Source organism: Eptatretus burgeri, chromosome 7 (genome assembly GCF_056783735.1).
Source record: "Eptatretus burgeri isolate ZD-2024b chromosome 7, Ebu_testis_v1, whole genome shotgun sequence".
Lineage (NCBI taxonomy): Eukaryota > Metazoa > Chordata > Myxini > Myxiniformes > Myxinidae > Eptatretus > Eptatretus burgeri.
Genome location: NC_140967.1, coordinates 2,091,449 through 2,097,448, shown reverse-complemented (window position 1 = coordinate 2,097,448; position 6,000 = coordinate 2,091,449).

The following is a 6,000-nucleotide window of genomic DNA, read 5'->3' as shown; positions in this document are numbered from 1 at the left end:
ATCGCTTTGTATAACCTTTTTCAAAATGAGATTTCCACCTGTATATTCTGACGATATCACCAACTTTGAACTTAGGCTTTCTGACATTAATCTCTTTTTCATATTCTAATTTTGTAAATGTTTCTGATGGCCTTGTTTTCGTTGAGGTATGAATCGTGTCATTGTACTTATCTCCAATGTCCTGAATTAAAGATGACCATTGTTGAGAACCGAGTTGAGTGAATTTTTTTATATAGTCTCTCTTTTAAAGTGCGATTGAATCGCTCAATTACAGCCGCATTTCCTTCATTAAAGGTGCTGTATAATATAATGTTGTTATTTTAAAGAAAATTCATAAAGGTTTTGTTGTAGAGCTTTGTACCCTCATCAGTACACAATTTTTTAGGTTTTCTCTTGCTTTTATTAAATATCTGTTGAAAGGCGAACATAAGAGTATTACCTGTTTTGTTTTTTAAAGGGACAACCCACGCATATCGACTCCTAAAAATCAATAACGGTTAAAGCATACTTGTACCCCTTATCATAATTGAGTTCAATTAAATCAGCGGAACAGATATAATCAACTTCCTTGGAATAAACCTTCCTTCTCTGAAACTTTATGATTATTGGTTTATGTAATTCATCAGCAAATTGCTCTTCAATCTTAATGACATCATTAGAGCCGATAAGTTTTTTGAATTTCCAAGCCCAAGTTTCAATTTAGCACTGATCATCTTCTTCACGATGAACCGATCAACTTTTTCTCTCAAGGTTGGATTTTGTATCAGAGACAAATTATACAACATTTCTCTATCAGCTTCATGTTTTTCTTCCAACGTCGTGTTATTCCCATAATCAATATCATGTCTCATGCACACTTCATCAACCCCATTGATGGGTTTACTCCATGATTTAGGATTGTCTGCCTCATCTAATCTTTTATCCAAGTTTGTTCCTGGACCACAGAAAGAATACCCTGGTAGACGTAATTCCCCTGGTATTTCAGTTGTTGTAAATTTACTTCCTGATAAAAAAAAAACTTTTGTATATCTCCCCCATGTTTGTGTTTGGTGAATTCACTCTTTTTAGAGCCACACACCGAAGATGTACCTTTTTTGTATAACCCTATTATTTTTACTTTTAACATACGATATATTTTTACTCTTGGTTTTCTTTTTACATTTTAGACAACTCATTTATTTATGTGAAAAATTCCGACAGAGTGCGAAAACCTTTTTAGTTTCCAACATGCACATTTGAATCTTAATTTTTAAAACATAAAGAATCCTTGGAAATGTCTTCACTCTCTCCTCCATTTATTTAAGATTAAAAAATGTAAAACTTCAATCAAAGTCAATTACACGAGCATCATCAATAATATAAACTTTTCCTTCTTTCTCTTCTTTATCTCCACGTTCTCGTTTAAATCTTCTCCCTGAAACCGATATTAATAGTCTTGACGCATACATTTCTTAGAGACTTGCCAATTCTTTGTTTTCCTCCTCAGTGCGTTGAGATTTATTTATTTTCTGTAATACCTTTGATCTTTTTATAATTTCACTGATTTCCATATTTTTATATTTATTCATTCTCTCTATTTCCTCCCTCTCTCTCTTCTCCCTCTCCTCCTTCTCTCTCTTCTCCCTCTCCTCCATCTCTCTCTCTCTCTCTCTCTCTCTCTCTCTCTCTCTCTCTCTCTCTCTCTCTCTCTCTCTCTCTCTCTCTCTCTCTCTCTCTCTCTCTCTCTCTCTCTCTCTCTCTTCTCCCTCTCCTCCTCTCTCTTCAACTCCTTCCTCATGCCTTACTATCCTTGAACCACTTTCACCCCACAGATTATCATACAGAGCAGGTTTTTAGGACACGTGGGCTGATGCCGTCTGGACCAGTTGCAGAATCTGAGTCGAGGTTTGACAGCAAGCTCTCCACCTTGTCAGGAGAAAGGAACATAGAGTCCAGAGACAGTTGAGTGCGACTGGGTCAGGTGGGTAGAAAAAGCGATGGGTTTCGGACACAAGATTTCGATGCAAACACCGAGTTTAGGCATTCAGCCTTTTCACGTGCGGTATCAGCAGTGCGGCCATTTGAGGTAAGGGAGGGGATGGAGGGGGAACATACACCAGAAACAGATTTGATTAAACACCACCAGGATTTTGAGGAGGGAGAAAGGTTTGAGAGTTCAGACTTGAGATTAGAAAGATGTTGTTTTCTGGCTCTCCTGAGGGTAGATACACACTTGTTCCGAGCTTTATGGAAGGAACTGAGATTACCCTCAGTTGGGTTTGCTTTCCATGAGGCAAAAGCAAGTTGTTTCAGGACAACTGCCTCGCCACAAGCTTCAGTGAACCAAGGGCAGGAGGAAGGGAAGGACAACTGAAGACGAGAGGGGATAAATCTATGCATGAGGGAGAGCAAGTTTCTTTGAAAGAATTCCCAGGATGAGTTGATGTTGGAGAAAGTAGCGATGGGAGACCAGTCTTGAAGTTTGATGGCTGCTTGGAAACCCTGCCAGTCGGTTTGAGTTAAATCCCAGACTCAACGGCGGTGAGGTGGTTCTCTGATAACAGTCAGAGAGATGTCCACTTTGACAAGGACGTGGTCAGAAGAACCGATTGGAGCGGAGGAAGAGCAGCAGATATTGTCAGGGAAATTTGTCAAAATCAGATCCAGAAGAGATGGAGTACGATTGGTTGAGATCCGGGTCGGGAAGTTGACCGATTGATTCAGTCCCAATGAGTCGCAGAAAGCTTTTGCTGAGGTGCCATGACAGGTGAGAGAGGTACCCACACCTAGCCAACTGGAATGATGACAATTGAAGTCACCACATATGAGGAAGAGAGAGTTTGGATGAGAAGATAGAAGATGGTCCATGTTTTCGGATAGTGAGGTGTAGATGTCGTCATCACCTTTAGGTGGACGGTACAGTAAACATATAAACATGAGTTGGGAGTGGAGGGGAAGCCGTAGCCAGAGGTATTCCTGGGGGTGTGAGAAGAGTGCATGGAGAGTGAGGAATAGAGTCTTTGATGAAGAGAGCAACTCCTCCACCAGGACGAGGCTCAGGTCTGTCATACCGGAGGAGGGAGTAACCAGGGAGAGATACTTGGGAGTCAGACACGTCTTGGGGGAGGAAAGTTTCTATTAGGCAGATTATGTCTGGTTTGTCAGTGGCAACCTGCATGGAAAGATCTGAAAGGTTTGAGCGAAGGCCTCAGATATTTGAGGTCCAGACTTTTAATGAAGAGGTAGGGGAGGAGGCTTTGGGTGATCCAGTTTGGGTCGTGCTCCAACCTGTCACTGAGCCATTTGCACATATCAAGTCTCCTCCTCATGTCATCCTGACTCATTTTATGCCGAGTGGAGATGATGTATGGGAAAAGCTACAGTTCCTTCGTGAGGATATGCCAGACTGATGTTGTTTTGATTCCTCGCTCCCAGGAGCGCCGGTGATGGGACTTCATGGGACTGTCCACTGCAGAATCCCGCACGGCGTCGATGTTGGCTTGGCTCTGTATAGTAGGATTTAGTGTCATACCAGAGCCACCACTTTTGTCTTCTGCTTCACTGTCAATGGCATAGTAAAGCTACAGAGCTATAAATCCCAGGGAACAAATACCACGATAACACCACCAAGCCCTGAAAAGGAAAACAGTACAAGTCAAAAAACAAAGAAATGGCAGGAAGTCAAAGTAGTATCAATCTTTTTGAAACCACCTGTATATTCACTAATAAACCAACAAGTCTCAACAATAACAAATTTGTCCTGAGCGGCAAAAGCATTAGCAACGCCAAAAAGCTATTTTAATTTTAATTCCTTTGTATTTAAAATCTAATTTTTAGTCCATACAAAACTTTACAAAACTTTAGTCCATACAAAACAAAGAATAATCACAAAATTCAAATATACCTGCCACGGTAAAACTGTTTTTTGCTTTTGTAACATTGTTATACATTATTTTTCTTTGAATTTGTTTGTCCCGGTCTGCGTTTGTTCCTGTTGCCATATCAGGAATAAAACTTTCGGAAGATCCCTCACCCATTCTATCACGAAACGAATATAGAGTAAATTTCAACATTTCAGATGTAGCAGAGACATAATCAACCACTTCAACTTCTTGTGTTCCGATATACAAACGAACGCTATCAAACATTTTCTAGAAGAAATAATTTGTGAGTGACGCGTTTGTGTTTTGACCACTCTTAGTTAATGTTCATCAGGTCAGGCCAGATTACATCTGTGACTTGCTACAGGTATCATGTGCAGGTACCGGCCATCCATATCTTGTGCCCAACTGTGTCTGCAGTTGGGTTACTTTTTCTTTGGAGGTTGGTGGCGGGATTTGCACTCCGGCAACCGAAAAACACTTCATTTTGCAAAACCCACAAATGCAAAGAAAACTGAAAACCCACTCCGTGGGAGTACCTCGTGTGCTGCTGCCCTTCGTAGGGCAGCTCACCGGATGACGGGATTGGGGCAAAGCCTTCAGGACCCCCATTCCTTGATGTTAGGAGGAAAAGAACGGGGTAACCTTCCGGTGGCAGATTGCGGTGGTGTGTGGCAGAGTGGTGCTGAGGTGCCATCCACCAGATGGCGGTCTCCTTGGGTTAACCTGAGGCGGTCCCTTCAGTTGGATGCATGGAATGTCCTATCCCAAAGAGAGGATGATCACCTGTCTTTGTCATCATCTGAGCTCAAGCATTTGAACATCGGTATTGCAGAACTCTGTGAGGTTCGGTTAGTAGGGGGCTGCAATTTCCCACCCATGGGAATACCCTTAACCTGTTGAAACATTATCCCACAAAATCACACAAAAGTATTAAATATAATGAAATTAACAGCATCCTTAATAAGTCTTCAAAAAATGAAAACTTCAGTGTTTATTTTTGAATAGAATGTTCTATCAAACCTGACGCATAAAAACTTATTAAGAGTTAAAAACCTTGTCAATAACTTTGAAGAGTGAATCCCTCACTAGTATAAATCCAAATTTGTAAATAAAGTTGAAAAATCAAAAACTTCAACTGACTTGATATTGAGGCATCCAATTCTATCGAAGAACTCCAAAGAAGAATTAATATTCCAGAAAGTGTTAATACCAGAATTCTTCTCAATTACTAAACAATATTTCCTGAACTGTTCCCGAACAGCTTGTAAGCCCGAGTTAACTCGAACCGATTACTGTTTGGTGGAACACCGCCTCGTACCCGCTATAAACCTGTACTTGTACGGGTTCTTATTATGTTTGGGATGCAGAATAGTCGAGGAATACAAAGATTTACCTCTTTACATATTATACTGAAATTATGAACAAAAACATCCTGATGATCAGAGATAATATCGTGGAATGACTTATGACAAGGAACATATGTGCTCTTTCCTATACTAGTGAAAGTAACCGTATCAATGCCTAACTCTCTTAATGAAACTTCTACATGAAACATTTTACAAACAACAACAAAATTATGGGTAGCCTTATCCGATGGAGCAAGCATGGAGATCCCGAATGTCTTTACGAACACTCGACTTGTTCAATACTAGTTTAGACAGACCCAGTGAAAGCAAGCCCCGCCAACTAAAAAATTTATTCCTATTATCCAGGACTTTCACAACTCTGTTAAACCATGCATTATAACTATTTCCAGATAACAAAATGTGCACCAAGTTTAAATCACCAAAATTAGAGACAGAATCCACAAATGAAGACCTAACGCAGCTCCAAGGTTGAGTTCCTGTTTCCCTATATTTCGCTCCCATTTTCATCAGACCCCTAATTTCACTGTTACTAATTACATTCAAATCCCCAGAAAATACGCTCCACGATACAGATTTATAAACTGAGGGGTTTAGGGTCGCCAAACAACTTGGCACGATGGAAAGTCCCCATTCGGCAGTCGGCTTTGCAGGCCATCTGCTCAGCAGGGTCATTGCCAATGATGAGGCTGAGAAGTTTGAGTGAGTGGACCTCTTGCAGTGGTTTATGGTGGAAATAGACATGTGGGTTTGTTTGACGAGAGAGAAGAGAG